Source organism: Psammomys obesus, unplaced genomic scaffold, assembly GCF_907164565.1.
Source record: "Psammomys obesus unplaced genomic scaffold, mPsaObe1.curated_primary_1811, whole genome shotgun sequence".
Classification (NCBI taxonomy): Eukaryota; Metazoa; Chordata; class Mammalia; order Rodentia; family Muridae; genus Psammomys; species Psammomys obesus.
The window spans coordinates 8,959,005-8,980,536 of record NW_026585691.1 but is presented as its reverse complement, the minus strand read 5'-3'; the positions used below and the strand labels follow the sequence as shown (position 1 = coordinate 8,980,536).

Below are 21,532 nucleotides of genomic sequence, written 5' to 3'. Positions count from 1 at the left end.
ACTCTCTAAACAGAATATTTGTGGGATATGGCAGGATTGTGTTAGGAGCTGTCACACTTAAGTTCTGGAGACATATGTTGTTTTGAGATTGTTGGAGATAGATGAGGTTTGCTTGTACTGTTGGAGAGGAGAAAATGATAGCCCCACTTTAGGTTCAGAGGACTTGTAGAGCAGGCTTGAAAATTCTGAGTTCTAAGTTACTTTGAGGCTTTGTTTAGAAGCTCTATCAAGTGACGCTGTCCTTGCTCTCTGGTCAGAGGCTCATGTACTTACCTGGTTGCTGTTGCCATCCTCATGTTTTTGTAAACGGTTTTGCAGTATTGATTCCAGTTTGGAATAAAGCTAAGGAGAACGCCTCCTCCCCCAATATTGAATCCCTTGGGGCTGTCAAGATAGGTGATAAAGCTGCTTACTGCCAAGACTGATGATCTGAGTTTGATCCCTGGGACACGCTGGTGGGAGTAGAGAACTGAGTGTCACAAGCTGTCTTCTGGCCGCCACATGTGCTCTGTGTCATATTTGCCCCCATAAATAGGATAAAAAAAAAAAAATCCAGCTTCGTCTGTCGAGTCTCTTGGGGGATAGCTTAGATGAATTTGTCAGGCATCTGGAGTATTTCAAGACTCTCCCAGTGTCTTACCTGAGTGTCAGCGGCTATTTTTATTCCAGGTTAAATGTGCTTTGCTTAATCCCATTTCTGGGTAATAGATGCATAGTTTCTGAGTTGTAATTTTAAAACCCAGAAAAGTCTGAAATTTTTACCTACAAATGTAGCAGATTAATGTCTTTCTGGCAATAGATAGTTTAATATGAAGGAGGCCATTGATAACTGTCTGTATCCCAGCTTCTGTATGGTTATCAGGTGTTGGAGCAATATGTAATATAGTTTATATACTACATTTTCTTTTCTAAAATCTGAAAAACCCCACCCACTTAAGCTTTTTTTTTTTTTTAAAGCTCACAAAAATTTTCTTTATATTAAACGTATAGACCGGGAACTTTTAAATACAGAAAAAAAGCATGATAAATTAGTTCTATTAGACAGATTCTTGAGCTAGAGGGTTTTCAGGCAGAGTATTATCCTCGAGTGCCTTCTTTAATAGGTTGATTTAAGGACTTAGATCCTACCTTGGTGATAAATAGCTGTGTTGTCTTTGGAATACTCTTTGGGTGAAGGAATACTCCTGCTTGTCTGTTCGGTTAAAGCATACAGGAGAATATTTAAGGTTCTCAGAGAGGAATGCTTTCACTCTTTATGCGTTTTCTGTATGACCAGCATTAGATGATCCCCTTCAGAAGGAAGCCTGGTTCTTTACCATAGCCTTTATGGATTTTGTCAGTTTTCTGGTTGCAGATAGACAAGAAAATCCCCCCAAGTGTCAATCAGGTTCACGAAGAAAATGTGGAGCCACATTACTTACAGGGGATAGACAAAAGTCACTCCTTGATAAATTCTGTTTCTATTTTTGGAAAAGTTTTCAGATTAGTGACGTAGTGTTTATTCCTGTGATACAGTCTTTGCAGTCTTTTTCATTAAGAAGTTCCGGTTTTAATGAGTGTGGTCCTTAGAGCCCATGATTGACGTTGTCTCACTACTGTTAATGCAGCTGTGGATGTAACAGGATGTGTGTAAACTGGGCTTTTGTAGAATCTGCTCTGACTTTTCCAGCTACTTTGCAAAGCTGCTTGTTCTACTGTTTCTAATGTCAGTTGTATGAAGAACCAATACAGTATTGGATGATTAAATTAGCTTAACTGGTAACTCTCCAGTAGGAGCACAAGGCAGCCTGTGAGTCAGGGTTTCTCTTGCCCTGCCTTATTTATTTAGTCTTTTCTAGCCTAGAGCAGTGCTTCAGAGAGCAGACTCCATTGACATCAAGATAGGTAGATCCAGAGACTCACTAGACAAGTTGGAATAGCAACTGGCTTTGCCGGTGACTGCTGGAAGGGACAGAGTCTCATCATTATAAGAACACTTCATACATATTTACTCATATGCTGTTTATTTCATGATTCTTGTAAGAGGTTGGTAACTGTTGATTTCACAGAGGAAACAGAAATCAAGAGTGACGCGTGTTTGGTGTGGTTTCTGGCTGCCCCGTAAGCAGCTGATGAGCTAGCGGTCGCACCTGCACTGATGCCAATCTGCAGAGTTGGTCTTAAGGGGAAACTGTGTCTAGAAATCGTTAGAATTTGTTGCTATAACAAGGAGTCTTACGTAGAGTTAGGTTGATAGTCTCCCAAATAAGTGTGTCAAGATTTGTTTTTATTAAAAAGAAAACCTTATAATCATAAGTTTACGTAAAATAAGGATTAAAAAATTATTTCAAGATGTTAATTGCAAACGGCTACTGTCTGAACCATTGTTGTAAGAATGAGACTTGTGTCTTTATTTTTTAGTTGTCTGTGTTTTTGGAGGAATAGGAAATTTTATAGTTGTTATTTATTGGGATATTCACCACTGCTTTCAGTTGAGACTATAGAGAACACTACATCTTTCACTGTAATACATTCCCAAGGTTTGTTGTAAATGGCACTGAAAAGCACAGGTGAGTGAAATACAAAACTAAAGACGACGGGAATTTGCATGAGGGCTCTTGAACTCACCTCACGTATACTTTACAATACTGTCATCTGCCGTTATCTATCTATTTATTGTGACTGGTTGTTGTTATTATTATTTAGACTAAACTTTGAAAAAAAATTGGTGTTTTACACTTGTGATTTCAGCAAAATATCCCTTTTTAAGGTTCACAAACCCTTGATTTAAGTTTCGATATATATGATAATTTTTCTTCCCTAGCATAGTTAGTCTACGTGGTAAGGCCTAGAGGAAGCAGTAAGGGTTTTGAGGATTAGCCAACTGGAGACTTGAAGTGTGCACGTTTATTAGAATGTTCTACCTGCCCTCTCATTTCTTCTGCAAAGCTCTTAGCCCATTCGGGACTCCACGTTTAACTATCAGCGATGAGTAGGAAGTGGCCAAGTGGTAAAGCCATTGAGGTTTTAACATGAGTACAGCTGGCTCTAAAGAACCACAGCCAGCTCTGGCTCCAAGACCAACGAGAAGTGATACTTTGATAGTGGTGGTGAGTGTGTGCAGATGTTTGTGTGTTGTCCCTACCCTCCCTGGAGCGTGTGTGGTACATTTGTTCTTAGTAATAGCAGGCTGTGGAGAAAATAGCTTGTTTGGTTCTTGGCTTAACTGGTCATAGGAACTCAGTTTTATGAGAACTATAGGGAACCATTTTACCACCATCTGGAACTGGTAGTAAAATGCCCAGGCCAGAACTTTGAAAGTGACTTTTTCCTGAATAGTCTTGAATTTTGCCAGTTGATTTGGGCTCTTAGGCCTGGAAATAAGTATAGTTGGAGTACAGTAGATGTGGGAATGTGTTCTGAAGAGCAGAGAGAAGACTTGTTGAGTGGAACTCTGAGTTTAGTCCTTGCTTAATTTATAACAGAAAATGGGTATTTCACTCAGTACTCTGAGTACCTTTGGTTACATCTTTTAGGAACAAGGCTAGTTTTGTTGATTATAGAAATGTATTATTTGCATGTGTTCATGTATAATTTTATTTTGTTCAATGCTGGGCTCTAATTCAGGGCCTTATTACATTCCTGGGAGACTGTAGACCTAGATATACGTTAAGCAAGTATTCCCTCCTCTTCCTTCTTTTCGTCCCCTCTCCTTTATTCATTGACTTTTAATGAAGATTTAGGGTGACCATTCTCTAACGGGAAAGGAAAATGTTACTAATGTGTATATAAATTTGGAAAAGTATTGCTTAGTTTTCTGTTGCTGTGAAAAGACTCTGACCAAGGCAATCTATAAAGAAAGTTTATTAGACCTTATAGTTTCAGAGGGTCAGAGTCCTTGACCATCATCATGGCAGGGAGCATGGCAGCAGGCAGGCATGGCTCTGGAGCAGTAGCTCAGAGCTCACATCTTGAGACACAACTGTGAAGCAAAGAGAGCTAACTGGATATGGCTTTTGGAAAACCTCAAAGCCTGTACCCAATGATATACCTCCTCCAGCAAGGCAATACCTCCTAACCCTTCCCAAACAGTTCTACCAACTGGGGGCCAAGTGTTCAACTGTATGAGCCTGTGGGGACCATTTTTATTTAAATCATCAAACCCCAGTTGAAAGTTTAAGTAGTTTATCAGGAGACTTCTTTGTTTATTAAAAAAAAAAAAAAATCTCTGTAATCTTCACAGTGTTTTCTGTTGGAGCAGTTCACTGACTTAAGACCACTTAATCTGAGTTGTCAGCTGTTGGAATACACCTGCCTCTCAGTACTCACACAGCTTCCTTCTAAAACATTTATATTTTTTTACATAACCTGATAGAGTAGATATTATTACTCTTTTTTAAAAAAATCTCAATGACTTCCATTGTTTGTAAAACCTGCAGATTTTTGAGACTACCACCTTGGTAGACTTAGTATTGATGGATTATTAGTATTGATGGATTTAATTTCTGAAAAATGCTCATTTGCTCCCTGTGAAAGGAGCAGGTTTGTGTTTATTCAGTGGCTCTGAGATGAGATAATTGGTATTTTCATGATATAAATGGAGCCTTTGTGTTTTTGAATGTTGTGAAACAAAGCTTTATTTATAAACATTTCAAAAATATAAATGACACTTTTTGGTGAAGATGTTCACTGAATAGCAAGAAAGTTCAGAAAAGGGAGCTTTGTTACCATTTAATAATAATCTGTTTCTTTAAACTGAAAATGGATATTTTAAACATCAATGATGTTTAAAGAGTACCTGCTTTTAGTAACTTTTTTGAGTACCTGCTTTTAGTAACTTTTTGTTAAAAATAGTTTTTAGGTGGGCCCATAGTAGAAAAGAGCAAATGTCTCTTTTACAACTTTGTGTTTTAAATTTTTTGTCTTTGTTTATAAGTATTCCAAATAAAAATAGTTACAGAAATCTCCAGGAAAGCCTTGCTTAGTGCCAGATATAAATGTGCCATCGGGTACTATGGCACACTGATTTAGTATAAGTAAACAATATTAAAGTATTCATACTATATCTGAAGAATCTTTAGGTTTAGAAAATTAAATTGGCCAATTTTTATATTTTTGTCACTTCCTTTTTTCAAGATTTAAAACAAAAAAATTTACTTTTATTTTACATGTATAACTATTTTACTTGCATGCTTATTAATACACCATTAGTGTGTACAGTAATTTTACATGTATAACTATTTTACTTGCATGCTTATTAATACACCATTAGTGTGTACAGTACCAGAGGAGGCCAGAAGAGGGCGTTTGATACCCTGGAACCAGAGTTAAGTTTGCAGCTGAATCAGGGTCCTCTGTAAGAATTTGTGCTCAGAACTGGTGAGCCATTTCTCCAGCCCTCATTTCAAGACGTTTGTAGGCTTTTAACAGTTATCTGCTTAATATAAAATAATTATTGTAGAGAAAGTGCTAAACTAGTGCTAAAACTACCCAATGGTATGGGAGGGCAGAAGCAGAAGTTGTCTCTTTTCATTCCTGTACCCTCTCTTCTCCCTTGGCACAGATTCATGCTGTAGAGCCTCTTAACAGTTTTTCATGCATATGCAAATGATTACCAGGAAATAGTAGTTCTACAACTTAGCTTTTGCAGTTAACAGAGAGACAGCCAAGGAGGGCGGAGTACTGTAAAAGGGCGACATTGAATCCATACTGAGTTTAGTAGGTTATTTGGTTTCCTCAGTTACTTGTAATATTTGGCATATTGTAGAAAGTGATGCAGTATCCCAATACATAGGACTTAATGAAGTCCTTAATGGCCAAAAAGCCAGACCAAAACCTGAAAGCATTAGCAGTTCTTCTACATGTAAGGATTTCAGTTTCACCAACTTAATTACTTCTTTTATTTAAAAAAAGAAACGAGTCAAGAAAGGCCTCACTAGTCAACTCTATTGTCTTACCTCCACCTAAAGTGAAGAAATAGTATAGACAACTTGAAGTTCCAGAGACTTGCAGCAATCACTAGTAGGGCATTGCCCAGTAAAATGTGGAGCCAGGAACCCTACCAAAACATCATGCTGGAAAAACTGCAGGCATGAGATTCCAGCATGTGGAAGTTGCTGTATGCATGAGCTGAGCCCAGCATGGCTGCAGAGGAGGAGCTTCTTGTGCTTTCAGAGGATAGACCATAGAGTCAAGACAGAATATTTGCTCATGTGCAGGGAATCTGGCTCTTGCCTAATCACAAACGCTGGGGTTTTGTGGGAATTTCATATTCTCAGATTCTATCCCCTGATAGTCTAACTCTTCAGTTGGTAGTAAACTCAAATTTATCTGGTTACTTTAAGGTTCAGTCCAGTGTTAAGTGTATAGCGAAGGTCTTCTTCCTGTGTCTTTACCAAAAGTGGTTAAAGGTGAGTGCTAAGAGAATTGTACCTGTATTAATTTAATGAGCATTAATCCATCCCTGACCTAAGAATTTCTTCTTGTGTCCTGTCTCCCAATATGGAAGATTAAGTTTTTTATACAGGGTTCTATTGCGGGGGGCACGACGGACGGGACACATGGGAACACATTAAGACCACAGCATTCTGCTTCTGGTCTGCCCAGTTCCTATCCTCAGGTTTAAAACACATTTAGTGTCAAGTTTTGTGTGCCTAGTATAAAATTTATTTCTGTTTCTTGTGTTGAGTTTCAACTTAACTGGACCAGATACTTCTGTTTTCTTGTAAAAATGTCTGTCCTATGTCTGCCCCCCAGTTACATACTGGACACACATAACTTGCTTTGATTTCAAAAACTGAAAGGGGAATATCTATCCCAGGATAAATCTAAGTTGAATAGATTTAAATGAGACTGGATTTAAACTAAGACTTTTAAGGTTGGTGCTAGAAAGATTTAAGACTTCGGAGACTGCTGTTATGAATTGAATGTATTTTACATAAGGAAATGAGGCCCCCCACAAGTCTGCTTTCTTTTTTTTCCCCCACTAGTTAATTTATTTACTTGACATCCTGATCGTAGCTTCCTCTCCTCCCAATTCGTCCCTCTTACCTCCCTGCAAGTCAGCTTTCACTGGCTGGTGCCAGTATTTAATGCTTATGCCTCTAGAAACTGTAGCCCAAGCCATGTTTAGGCTCCCTTGAGCCTTATTTGGAGGATCCAAGGAGGATGTTGTATGAGTGTGCAGGGAGCAAACTTAAGGTAGCCAGGTTTTGTATTTTAGTCTGTGCCCCTTTCAGAATTGCCGCATTTCTCCCAGCTTTCTGGTCTCTGTTGCTCATTTCATCTTGTTATCTCTTCACCAGAATCCCCCATTACTACTGCTTTTTCCAGTATTCACTTCAAAAACTGTTTTAGCTTTTATTCAATCTCCAGTTTTAAAGCTGCCCTTCATTTTCAGTAGCAAATCCTTTTTTCTCCCAGTACTGGTAGTTGTGTTTTGTCTGTGGTACTTTTTCTTTTTTGAGATGGGGTTCATGTACTGTTACAGTTACAAATACTTGGCTCTCAGATACCAATTTCTTCTCTGAAAGCTCTGCTGCTGCTGTAGCTGAATACCCGAGACTAAGCAGTGTGTGAGGAGAAACTTGATTCTGGAGGCTGGGAAGTCAAATATTAGTGTGCCCGCGTGTGGCCGGAGCTTGCTTTCTACATCCTCACGTGCTTGGATGTAGGGAGAGTGTGGGCAGGAGGTTAGACTTACGGCACCAGTCCCTGTAGACATTTTCACATGAGTGGAGCCCTCATGGCCTGAACATTTCTCCATGGACCTTCCCTACCAGAGCTGCTGCAGGACTTGCCTGCGTGGATAGTCAGGCCAAGCAAGCTAAATAATAGAATCGACTAATCAGGCCTTCTGTTACATGTTTTCTTTGTGAGGTAGTGAAATTTTAATTTAGTTTCTTTTATTTATATAAGGCTAGGCAGGTTTTCCATTTTTAAAATAATTTTTGGTATGGGTGTTAAAACCTAGGACTCTATTCCTGTTAGGAAAGCACTCAACTACTGTGATACACTGCCAGCTCAGCTCTGTGATCTACCATCTTCTAAGGACACCTTTTCATTTATTGTCATGAAATTATGTGTAATGTTGCATTACCTTTTTATTGGATTTAAGGTACGTAGCCATGTTTTTCTCCCAGTATTGGTAACTGTGGTTTGTCTGTGGTAGTTTTTCTTTGTTTTGAGATAGGGTCTCATGTAGCCCAGGGTGGCTTTAAGCTCATACTTGCTGTGTTACCAAGGATAGGCTTAAGCTGCTGGGTGGCAGCCCGTGCTGCCTGCCGAAAGTTACAGCTATCTGTGTTAGCATTTTTAACATGGCTCGCTCCTTTGTGTCTATATACATGCTCCCCTCATCTCATTTTTCTTCTACCTGACATACTTCCTTTTAATGTGGTAATGTTTGTCTCTATTTCTGTTGGTCTAAAAGTTTAACTTTTACATTTAAAGAATAGTTTTACTGGGATTACAATTTTAGATTTTTTTTTTTTTTGTTAGCAGTTTAAATATTTCTAAAAACATTGTATTTTGGCCTGTTTTTCACAGTAAGTCAGTATCTTTGTATATAAGTCTTTTCCATATAAGAAACATTTTCTTCCTGTGGATTCTAAAAGATTGATCACTTTCCCCTGGCGAGGTGGCCTACGTAGGCCACAGAGAAAGAGGATCCAAACAGTCCTAATGAGACCTGATTGGCTAGGGTCAGATAGTAGGGGAGGAGGACCTCCTCTGTCACTGGACTAGGGGAGGGACATGGGGGAGGGAATGAAGAAGGGAGGGTGGACTGGGTGGAGATAAGGGAGGGGCTACAGCTGGCTTATAAAGTAAATAAATTATAATAAATAATAATAAAAAAAGTTCTGTAATTTGATTATGAGTTTTTTTGTGTATATTTGATGTTTTTACTTACATAATATTTCTTATAATTTGAAAACATTTTGGTCTTGGTATATCCTTCCCCCAAACCCCCACCAAAACAGGGATTCCTCTGGGTAGCCTTGGCTGTTCTGGAACTTGCATTGTAGACCAGGAAGGATGGCTTCAACCTGTCTACCTCAGTCTCCTGAGTGCTAGAACGAAAGGCATGCACCATCACCTCCAGGGGAGGGAAGTGTTAGGTATCTTTAAATACTCCCACTCCCTAGCCCAAAAATTGTTACTGAGGTAACAAAAACTTCATTTTTCAATGTTTTGCCCTACAATTCAGTTTTAATACCTTCTAACATTGTATTTTTTGTTTTTATTTATTTTAAGACAAATTCTCTCTCTCCCTCCCCCTCTTTCTCTCTTTCTCTCTCTAACACTGTCAAGGTTGAGTTTGGTTTAAAAAAAGATTTAATATTATTTATATACATGTGTTTCAAAAGCCCACACCAGGCCTAACCTAACACGTAGTTCTTCTCATATCCCTTCTGGACTGAAACTTGTACAAATAGAACAATATCTCATACTTGCAGCTATTTTCCTGCTTTTGTGTCCTGGGAGTTGGGATCATAAGTGTGTCAGCTGCTGATATTTTCTTCCATCTTGTCTAATATAGAAAATTTGTATCTTAGATTATATTTTATTTCTTGAAGCTCATTTCTTTTGGTCATTTTATAATCCCTTCCCATTTTTCCTTTTGCTTTTCTTTAAGTGAGTGGTTTATAATAGTTGTTTTCAAGTCTTTGTTTAGTAATCCCACATTTTATTTTGTCTGATTTTATGTATGTATGAATGTATGTATGTATGTATGTATGTATGTATGTATGTATGTATTTGCTTTTGTCTGGCTAGAGGTCACATTTTCCTGCTAATGTACATGGCTGGCAATTTTCCTTTGCTTTTGGATTTTTTTTAACACACAAAAACGTTTCATTGTAATGTGTAACTTTCAGACTGCCAGTGTACAACTTCATTCCTTATCCCCCCTTTTTCTGTTTCATGATAAGGAAAACCTATTTAATCCTTTCACAGATACCCTCAGCATGCACGAGCCCACTGCTGACTCATTTGTTGTTGTTTTCTTTTTCTTTTCATTGTAGATAACTTCATAAGTTATCTACTTAACTTCTTATGGCATGATTCTCTCCAAGTCTGCCTGGGTTCATGTCAAATGGCAATTGGGGTGATTTCACAGCTGTAACTGTCTTGGTCTACAGCAAAAAAAAGGGGGGGGGCTTTGGGTTTTCAACATTTATTCCATGTATATGTTGCTTTAGACTTAAAATATCGCAGTTCCTTTTTTGTTTTAGCCTGCTATTGTCATGTGTCACCATATATTTGTAGGATTTGCCTTTAGTAACACACGTGTGGATTAGCCTTGAAGGTTTCTAGAGATAACGTCTCTAAATAGCTCCCTTCTCTCAACCAGTGCCCTAAGAATTGCAGCTGCTGTTGCTTCCCAGAACTCCAGTCTGTTCTGTTTCCTCAGGTCAGGGAGACTACCTTCTGCATACTGATCTACAGATTATCTCCAGGAAATGAAAATGATGGTAAGGTTCACATTGTTTCTCTTTTTTAGGGATTTCAGTTTTATAGTATAGGCATTTGATAGGCGTTTTCCACTTTTCTAATAGCTTTGCAGGAGAAGGTTAATTTAGTGCCAATTACTGAAATTGGGTTAAATCAGAAAGCTCCTTTTCTTGTTATTAGGAAGCTAAATGTGGCTGAAAGAAAATATACAATAGAAGAAAGAAATCATGATACGTGAATGTGGGCAGTATTGATAAAACCAGGACAGCTGCATCCATCTGGTTAGGTTGTACATTGCAGTGTAAATTATGCTCATGGGGGTATGTGGTAAGAGCATGCAGCATAGAACCTCATCCAGATTGATGTGATAAGGTGAGGCAGAGTGGCTCATCCTAGATGATGTCATGGCTTTTATATGACTTAACATTTTAGTGGAGTTATTAAGTCCCATTCATTAGGACTTGGTGAGGCCTGAGATGCATGTAAGAAGTGCTTTTATGGTGATAGAGTAATCACAGGCTAAAGTGCTGTTCACTGCAGAAGTCCACATTTTGGGTCTTTTAGTAATGTTTCTAAAAGTGTGTGATGTTTGCCTGGTACCATCAGGACCTGTAAAGACATCATAACTCCAAAACACCAGAACAAATATCTAGGAGAACCTTTCTTTTTGCACTTTCAAGAATAGAAAGCCTAGTATGTGAGAATTCCTTAACTTCATAGCAGTTTCTGCATAAGATTCATCAACCAACCAACCAACCAACCAACCAACCAACCAACCAACCAACCAACCACCAAACTGACCAGAGTTCTGAGGTGTCCAGATTACCAATGGCACAGTGAATACTTGTGATGTTTTGTGTACATTCAGGGACGTGAGGCCATGTTTGCTATAGTGTAGACTCCTTAGAATGAAATGAGACCTGAAGTGACAGCAGGAGAGATAACAAGTTTTCAGGGCTCTGTAGAACATCACCACATTTCATCATTGCTGTCCATTCACCATCCTACATCATTCACTTGTCCTGTTTCCTATATTGTTAGAGGAAGAAAAGGGTCATGCCGTTGCAATTAAAGATACTCTTTCCACAGAAAAACTGCAACCTATAATAAACAGACTAAAGCCAAAACTGAGTCACCTTTAACTGATTTTCTTTGTTTGATTCTATTGAATTCAGCAAGGTTTTAAAAGAGAAAGAATATAATTTTATGATCTCTTTTTTTCTTTGAGACACAGGCTTCAAATTTTCTGTATACCATGGACTTCTTATTCTCCTTTACTTCTTAATAACTAGGATTACAAGCCTGGTTTAAGTAGTGCTAAAGGTCAAACCCAGAGCTTTCTACTTAGTACGAAGGCACCCTACCAACTGGGCTACACCCTCACCTCCGGTCTTAGGGTCATTTTTATAGCACTCTGAAAAGGCAGAAAACAATCGATAACTTGGAATAATACAGTTAAAATCCCACACTTTATCTTTATTCATTTTATTAAATTACTTGAAGTGTTTTTTATGTTTTCAGGTATTCTCAGCTACTTATCTCATTGGATGTTGCATTATCTTGTGCCCTAATTAAATGTAATTTACATGGTTTTATATCTCTTAATATTATTATAGATATTTATTAATATGCCTTTTTTACCTCATTAATTTAAATAGTATTTTTACCAAGAAAATTATGATCCAGTCTTCCATTTATCACTAAAATGTAAATTTCTCTTTTACCTTTTCATTTTATTCAGTACTTATTCCAAGAATAAAGAGTATTGTTATACACAGGCATTTAGTAGGCTTATATTTTTATTTTATTTACTTTTTGGCTGTAAATGTTAGATGTAAAACTTGGTCTGTATGATGTAAAAAAAAAAAAAAAAGGTGGAGCGAGGGTTGAAACTCATGCTTGAGTGAATTAAAAGTGCTTTAAAAATGACTTAGTTATTTTTATTTTTTGTATCTTGAGTGTTTTATCTGCATGTGTGTCTGTGTATGTGTGTGTGTGTGTGTACGCGTGTATACCATGTGTGTGTCTGATATCAGTGAAGGCCAGAAAAGGGTGTCAGATACCTTGGAACTGTGTTACATACACACAGTTAGTTTTAAGCTGCCATGTAGGTCCTGGGAGCTTAACCTGGGTCCTTTGTAGGAATAGCCAGTGCTTTTAATCACTTGGACATCTTTCCAGCCCTAAAAGTGCTGCATTTAGGCAAGGATCATTTAATAATTTCAGTAACATATGTACATAGCTGTCTGTTAACAGCATTTCTTGGTAAAGAAACCAAGGTAAGAAACCATTTTATGAAAAAATTTTGTAAGAATTGAATTATAGGCTCCATGCAATCAGTGTTCATTCCAAACATGTTTTCTAACAGCAGAATTCTTGGTGTTAGTATATAAAGGTGACAGGGACATGATCCTTTTGGAGGATTATTTTTAGGAGATTTTAGGTGAATTTTCTGTACCATGGGTGGTGGTATAAAGTACATTCAGCAGTGGATCGTAAAAAGAAAACAAAAAAACAAAAAGTTTTGAGAGCTGGAGTTTTAGTAGTTAATTTTAGCTGCTTTTAGTGTCAGTTTTTTTTTTTTTTGACTTTTGGTGTGAAAATGTTTGAATTTGTGGTGGATTTGACTACTGATAATGCTGTTTACCATGGTTTAGATGTTGGTCTAGGTTTCCCATAGTACAGAAAAGGCCTATAATGCTTTTTTGTTGTTGTTTATAGTCTTTAGTCTTTAGAGTCACTGGTCTTTAATTTTATTAGATAGCCTCTTTCAAAGAAAGTAGCTTAATTGGGAATAGAGCTAATCTATCTAGTTTTCTAAACATACTAAGGAAATAGTTCAGAAGCATGGAGAAAAGCTTTGACTAGTGTTAATAACAGTTCAGTACACACCTTTACTGTTCAAATAGGAGGAGTCCTTTCAGGCTTCTCGTGGTTATGGTCCGATGAGCTTAGGTATCTTCCCATTTCTTTCTTCCATGGAATTTTAATAGTTGTGCAGGATGGTAGCATGTGTAGCTGGACAGGAATGGAGCTGCTTGGGCATTCTAATGAAGTAGAAGTCACCGTGCAGCGTATATGGTTGCAGTAGCCTGTGCACCACTTAGTAGTTTTTTCTTAATAGGAGAAGTAAATGCTCCCAATTTGTACATTCTGAGAAACATTCCTTGAAGGAAGGAAAATTTTTTGAAGCAGATTTAATTTATAATGATGTATTATGGCCAACTTTTTTCATTGTTTGTACATTTGTTGTCTGAAATTCAAGTGAATATTAATTACAAAAGATAACTCAGCATTTATGTAACTTAACTTTAGCTTTTGTTTTCTAAGTGCACTTGGGTCATAAAATAACTTTTCAGACTCTTAAGGAAGTCATTGCTTTTTATTCAGTTTAATGGTACTTAATTTTTGGACTTTTTGTTGTAATATTTACTTTTTAACTCACATCTGCTTTTTTTCAGAATGTAGGATAATGTAAGTTAAGTAGAGGTAAAAAGCAGTTTCCTTAGTTCAGAGAAAAGTTGTTTGATCTCTGCATGTCAGTTGCTCACTCTTCTAGCTCTAACTTCTTTGGTGCTGCACATAGAACAAGGGCCTTCTGCACTCCCTAGCAAGTATTGCCTGCCAGTGTATCACTGAGGTACAAGTTTTAGCCCACCTCCCCTCCCGCTTCATTTTTGTACTTGGAAACAGGGTATTAAGTTATTTAAGTTGGCCTTGACCTCAGTGTAGTCCAGGCAGGTCTTGAACTTGGGGTCCTCCTGCCTCGGCCTCATGTGGTGTATAGCTGGATTATAGGCATTGTATCACCAGACCTGTCTTACTAATTTTTTCCCCTTTATATTTTGCTACCAGGAAAACTTTAGTTTTTGGTAGAATTTAGCTTTGTTTCTTTTGATTAGGCTGTTGAATCCTTAGTATGTTTTTTTCAGGTGAAAATAAAAGGGTAGGAAGCATTTGAAATTAAGGTATGGCTTTTATTTTTATTTTGTAGGAAGATTATTTTGAGATCTGAAAAAGGAAAAAAGTTTGTTGATCTTAGTGTTTTGTAACATTGGCCTTCATAGCTTAAAACATCTCTTTGAAACATGAAAAATTTCTACCTACAATCTTTCCTTACTTTTTCTGGATACAGCTATTTATTTTTAAATAATCATCTCTGAATTGCCAGATTTAATTTGATATTATGTAGTATAGCAAGTAAAAATTGGTATGTTTGTGGCAGAATATGACCTGTGCCTCAGAGGAATTGGGAGTTTGGACAGCTTTCATGGATGCTATCGTAGGGTGCTGCTGATTTGGTTCCCAGGAGAACCTGAGATTGCCATGGCAACATAGGCTCTTTGAAGGTAGAAATCCTGGCAGAGTGGTTGGGCCTTTTGAAGTGCTGGGTGTGTTGATAGGAAAGGATCCAGACAGCAATAAGCACACAAGTATAGGCCAGCAGTCAAGAAAAATAAGCATTTAGTTTTTAGCTTAACTTGAGGACAAGTGCCTTTTAAGTTTTCCTTTCAATTCTGGTTTTCCTTCAAAACAAATATTTATATGAATTTTTTTCTTCACATATAATGCAATTTCAAGAACAAGTTTCTAAGTATGTTCCATGTATATAAAATTAGCATGGTTGTGTTCATTGTGGTATTATTGGCCTCTGGTATTAAAAGATTAAAAAAAAATTGCAAGTTACCCCCTCTAGACTTTTTGGCATTGTTTAAAAACCAGTGATAATAAAGATAAACTCTTAAACTCTGCTCTGTGTATGGTTGTCAACATCCTTGTATGAGTATAGTTGTAATTTTATTTTTCCACACTGAATTTTAGCTTCAATTTGTATTGTTGCTCTGTGGCTCTTCGTTCCTGTTTTTGGGCCATTACTCAAATGAGCCTTCTGCTTAGCATAATTTTATTTTTACTGTGTTTAGAAATGCTGTTGGATTTCATCTTTGTTCTCAGCTTTGCTTCAGGGATCTCTTTCTCATTTTTTTTTCTTCTGTTTTGTTTTGATTTTTTTTTTTTTTTTTCTAGACAGGATTTCTCTGTGTAGCCCCTGGCTGTCCTGGAATTCTGTAGACCAGGCTATCCTTGAACTCGGAGATTTGCTTGTCTCTGCCTCCCAAGTGCTGGGAGTAAAGGCACCATTACTACCTGGCTCTTCCTCAATTTTTAAAAAGATCAGTTTATTTAGTTTTATTTTATGTGTATATGTGAGTGCCTGCATGTGTCTTTGTGCACCACATGCTTGCAGAGGCGATACCCCTGGAAGCTGGAAGAGGGTATTGGCTCCCTGGAACTGGAGTTACAGGTGGCTGTGCCGCATAGTTTAGGTGCTGGGAACTAAACCTGGGCTCTCTGCAAGAATAAGTTATCTTAACTGCTGAGTCATTTTTCCGGCTCTCCTTACCAAGTTTTTGGTTGAAATTTTTATACTGAATCATTTAGAGCTTTATAATAATTTATACTTTTAAAAAGTGTCATCTGTTGGTTTTAATAACTTAGGAATAAGCCTTTTTACTCTTTGGCCTTTAACAGAAAAGCACATGTAGTTAGTATGTAGTAAAACTAGTTGATTATGGCTCAGTTTTAAATGTGTTAATGAAAAGTCAAACAATAGACTATTTCATTTTTAGTAAGGTATGTAGGCAGTCTCCATGGTACACTCAATTAAGTATGCTTTTAACATTTAGTCCTAGAATTGATAACTTGTATATAATATCAGCTTCTTATCTAAACTGAAGAATCCAGCAAATATTTTAGATTGAACTAATACCATTCCAGATGTTAAACAGAAAAGTTAATTTAGTGTGCTAAGTAGAATTCGTCAGGGAAGAGTAGGTGGTGCTTAATGTTTGGCTGCCATTATTGAGGATGAGCATCCTCTTAGTTCTTGTACTCAGTTTCCACATATTTCAGTAGATGGGTTGACTCTTATGATAAGTTCATTTTATTATTATCCTTTAAAAATTTCTACTTTTTAAGAGGTAAATGCTTAGAAAATAATTTCTAGAAATTTTCATGTAGTGTTAAATAATAGATTTCATGATGACATTTAATACAGATATATATCATTTCATGTTACTCATATTTACTTCTACGCTTTCTTGTTTTTCACTTTTCACTGTCTTCCTTTCAGCTGTGTTCATGTTCTATTTATAAATCTAGATTCTGCATGAGAGAAAAGGTATTCCTTCCTTAGAAGTCCCAATACCTTTTAAAGACCTTTTAGGTCTCACACACAAGAGAATGTTCATCCTTATAATGAATTCAACTTGACCTGTGACCATCATTAATTCAGTTTACTTTAGCTTCTTGAGATTGTTTTTTGCCTGTATGTATGTGTTAAAGGTGGTCTATAATCTTCTTTTTTTTTTTTCTAAGTCATGTCCTTGTGTGGCTTTGTTTCAGTTCTGGTGTTCTATCCATTCTACAGAATGAGCTTTGCAGTATTCTTTCTCATATTTTATGAAAAAGTTTTAGGGTATTGAGGTTTACTTCTTTAAAGTCTGTTAAAATTTGTCAGGAAATCTGGCTGGTCTCTTGCTTTTCTTGGTTGGGCAACTATTAGTGCTATAGTTTTATTGCTTTTTATAGATTTTATTTATATCATCTTAATTAGGTAGTTATATGTGTTTAGAAATTAATTTTTCTAGATTGTTTTTTTTTTTCAAAGTATTCCTAGTGATTCTCTGGATTTTATAGCTGTCTGTTGCCATGTCTTTTATATTTATTTAAATGATTTATTTATTTTTATTTTATGTGCATTGATTGTTGTTTTGCCTACATGTTTGTTTGTGTGAGGGTGTCAAATCCCCTGGAACTGGAGTGAGCTGCCATATGGGTTCTAGGAATTGAACCCAGGTCTTCTGGAAGAGCAGCCAGTGCTCCTAACCACTGAGCCATCTCTCCAGCTCTGTCTGTCTTTTTTGTTAAATTTGTGTTCTCTTTTTAGTCTGTTTGGCTAAAGGCTTTTCAGTCTTGTCTGTCATTTCAGAGATCTCTCTTTATTTCATTGACTCCTGTGTTCCTTTAGCCACCATTTCTTTAATTCTTTCCTTGATCTTCATTTATCTTTTATCTGTTTATTTACTTGTTAGACTCTTAATAGTCTTAAGATCTTGAGGCATACCATTAAATAACTTATTGAGATCTTTCTTTTTTAAAAGATATCTGTTGACACTTGTTTTTAAACTCTTTTATTTGGGCTATTTATGCCTCTACCTCCCTTCCACCAACACTTTAGGTAAGGTCGAGGGGTTCTTTCTGGGGCTATACCAGTCTCTGTCCGCAGCAAAGGCAGCAAGGAGTCTCCTCCAAGCCACTGTGTCACGAAGTATCTCTCTCTCCCTCATCAGTCTCTGGTCTCTCCATACTGCTGCATGCCACTGCCACTCTTTCTCATTCCCAGCTCTCCTATTTATCTTCCTCAGAGTCCTAGACCACACCCCTCTCTGTGCTGCTTGAGCTGCATGAGGCAAGGGTTACCAGCTGGCAAAGACCACACCCAGGAGGAGGCAATTATCAGTTGTGGACAAACTAAAGCCCAAACTAAAACTCCACACTTGGGATTAAAACAAAAACATTTATATAGCATAACTGAGTTTTTAAAGAAACCAAAACTTTATTAGAGATCACTTTTAACTTTTATAGACAGATTGATTCCAAAGGTTCTGAAAAATTGTTTTTGTTTTTATTTCATTTGTTATTCAAGATTCTGTTGTTCAGTCTCCATGTATTAGTATAGCCTCCTTAGTTCATCTTGCTGTTAGTTTCTAGATTTGTTTCTTTACAATCTGATAAAATAGAAGGAATATGGTTTTTGATATTTTGACATGCATTATGGTCTAACGTGTGTTGCGTTTTAGAGAAAGTTTTATGGTTTACAAAAATATGTATGTCAGAGTTGTTGAATTGAATATTCCATTAGGTGTGTGTTAAATTTAGTTTAACTCTCAAGTTATTTGTTGATTTTTATTCTTTCCCCTCTGTCTATGAATAAGGGCTAGGCATTCAGTTAGTCACTATCATTATAGCTGGACCTGTCTCCTTTGGAATCTGATAGTGTTATATAAAATTAGGTACATCAGTGTTTGTTGCCTGTATGTTTGTAATTGTTTCATTTTCATGATGGAACATTCCCTTTATTAATGTGCAGTGACTTTAGATTTTCTAATTTTGTCCTGAAGACTACCATGTCAAATGGTATTATTGCTTGTGTATTTTTGTAGATTAAACTAATCTTTCACTTTTAGTTTATATCTTGTCAAGGGCATTTCTTCTAGACAACAAAGCAGTTGGATCTTGACTTTTTAAAAAATCCAATTAGCCTGTTTATATTTGTTGGAGAATTGGAGCCATTTACATTTAAGGTTACTATCAATAGTGATCTGCTGATTTCTGAATTTTGTTGGTTGTTTTCCTGAGTAGTTTAATTGCTTGTTCTTTCCTTTTTTTTCTCTGTTTATATTAAAAGTTTTCTGTTTGGTTGATGGGTTCTTTCCTAATTTTCCTTTGTTCATCTTTTATTTTAATGAAATTTATTCAGTCTTTTGCTCTTATGGGCATAGTAGAAGTTTTGCTATTTTGATCCAACAGAAATGAGTGACAACACAGTTTTAAGCAAAACTGCTGCATGCATAGCAAAATACAGTTCTCACTTTTTGAAACTAGTTAAATTTGGAATCAAAATCTTGTTTATTTCTTCAATCTGTGAATAAAGACAAAGGTGAAAATCAGCTGTTGGAGCAAAGAAAAATTTTTTATTGTTTCTAAAAGGTTTACTTGAATGTATTTTACTTATAGAAATGTTAAACTTCATGTTTTAGTTTTTAAAGTAATTAACCTCAAAGAAATACTTAAAATAAGTAATTAAATTCAGGTTTTTGGTTTATTTAGTTAGGTATAGGGACTATACCTGTGGTCCCTAGGGAACTGCCTGTGATGTTTATTTATTTGTTAATTTTTATGTTTTGGTCCTTTTAAAACAAACTCTTACTGTGTAGCCTGGCTATCCTGGAACTCGATATATAGACCAGTCTGCTTTGAGCTCAGAGATCTGCCTGCTGAGTGCTGGGATTAAAGCCATGTGCCACTTGCCTGCCTATAACTGCATATTTATATAAGTATTGTGTTTATTGTTCGTTTCATTTTATATTAGTACTATTTTCTCTTCTTGAGCTTTAGATAAAGGACTACATATAACTCATGCTTGAATTCACTATGTAGCTAACAATGACCTTGAACTCTGGATCTTCCTGCCCCTAACTCCTGAGTGTCAATATTATAAGCTTGCACAACCACACCCAGTCTGTGATGCTGGTGGTCAAACCCAGGTCCTTCTGCATGCTAGCCAAGTACTCTGCTTAATGAGCTTAAGATGTGCATTTAAGAGATGGAGGCTGGCCGGCAGAAATACATCACTAGGAGAAGGCCGTTGAAGCTTATAGTTGCTTCTGATTCTGCTTTTCTGGTTCCCTGTGATGAGGAGCCTCTGCCGTATGTTTCTGTTGCCATGGCCTCCATTGTACCTCCCTTGGTGATAGACTAATTCTCTCTGAAACGGTGAGCCAAAATAAGTCTTACTCTATTAAATGGTTTTTTGTCACATATCATAAAAGTAATCTAGTCAGTCTGGGCTTTTTGTTAACTTATACCTGTAACCATGGGTCCACATTCAAAGCAGTGGGGAGTCAGCTGATTAGAATTTGTTGTGAGTTCATGAAGATTTATCAAAGGCAAGAGTATGTGATATGCTAACGGTAAGGTGTAGGTTACTGCCTCAGGCTTTCATCTTATTTTTAAAAGAAAAAATAGAGATAAAGGGTCAATTATTTTGTGATACTGGCAACTAAATTCTGGTATAGGTAAAGCACTGTATCAATAGAGGGATAGCCCTAGCCCTTCCCTGCCGTTTTCTGGTACTAGGCCTTGAACTCAGGGACTTGTGCCTGGTAGGCTAGAGCTCTGTAAATGAGGCACACCCTTAGCTCAAACATCAGAAATTCCTTTCTTTGCAGGGAACTTGAACTTCTTAATCATGATAGAATTGCTGAAAAAGTGGAAGTGTTTTATGCCAGTGGAGTGAAAAGAGAACTGTCTTTTCAATAGATAAAATGTTAATCAGTTTAACTAGTGACTGGCTAACTAATTGGATATAATTTTGATCTGTTTCTTATTTCTTGTTTTGATTTTACTTGGAAATAGTGGAAAAACCTGGCTCCTGTTACTTTCCTTTGGGCCCATTTACATTTCCTCCTAGCACCATTTTGAGAGGAGTAAAGTTGCTTTTCAGTCATTTTGATACCGGTGGGAACTCTCTGGAAATGCAGTTATGTTTTCCTTGGCCAAGGGTGGGGCCCGTGCATAGAGGGCTTTGTCATAAATCCCAAGATGGCCGTGAACTTGAAGTGTGCTTCCTGCAGCTTCTTGTGTTCTGGGATTACAGGTGTGAGCTACCATGTCTGGAAGATTTTTCTTTTGCCCTCAGGGAAATAGGATGTTGGATTGAATGGTATCAGACTGATGCCACAAATCTTGTGATAACTGTGACTCCATGACTGAAAATGAGGAGATTGTGGGAAAATATGGTTAGATTTTGGATATTGAAGTTGGTGTTGATGAATATTGGGCTTATACAGAAAAATAATGGTATTACCATTAGTTGCAAATAAGGACAACTGAAGAAGGAACACAGTCTGCTTTGAGCTTTGAGAAATAAGATATAGAGAATCCACTCTGCCTTGAGATTCAGCTGGCAGTGGTAGCCAAGAGTTGGATGTTATTCTTTGAAAAAAAAAAAAGATTTATGTATTATATATATATGTGTGTGTTCTATGTGCATGTATACCTTCATGCTAGAAGAGGGCAAGATGGTTGTGAACCAGTATATGGTTGATGGGAATTGAACTCAGGAACTCTTAGCCACTGAACCATCTCTCCAGCCCCTTGGTTGGTATTCTTAAATGAATAAAGCTGATGAAGATTCAAACTGGCGGTAGCCATTTGGAAGCTACTTGAGAATGTTTAGAATTTTTTTTAAAAGATCTATCTATCTATCTATCTATCTATCTATCTATCTATCTATCTATCTATCTATCTATCTATC

General features: G+C 36.9%; 1 protein-coding gene across 7 annotated transcripts in view; it reads left to right on the top strand.

Annotated features, from left to right (window-relative positions):
* Tcf12 (transcription factor 12) overlaps positions 1-21,532 on the top strand; it is a 270,906-nt gene that overhangs the window by 10,927 nt on the left and 238,447 nt on the right. Inside the window, exon 2 of one of the 7 annotated variants that reach the window (XM_055598237.1) lies at positions 10,394-10,454. The exons of the other annotated variants lie outside the window; for them this stretch is intronic. The gene's annotated coding sequence lies outside the window, so the exon portion shown is untranslated. The remainder of the gene's footprint in view (positions 1-10,393; positions 10,455-21,532) is intronic. 7 annotated transcript variants of the gene reach the window in all.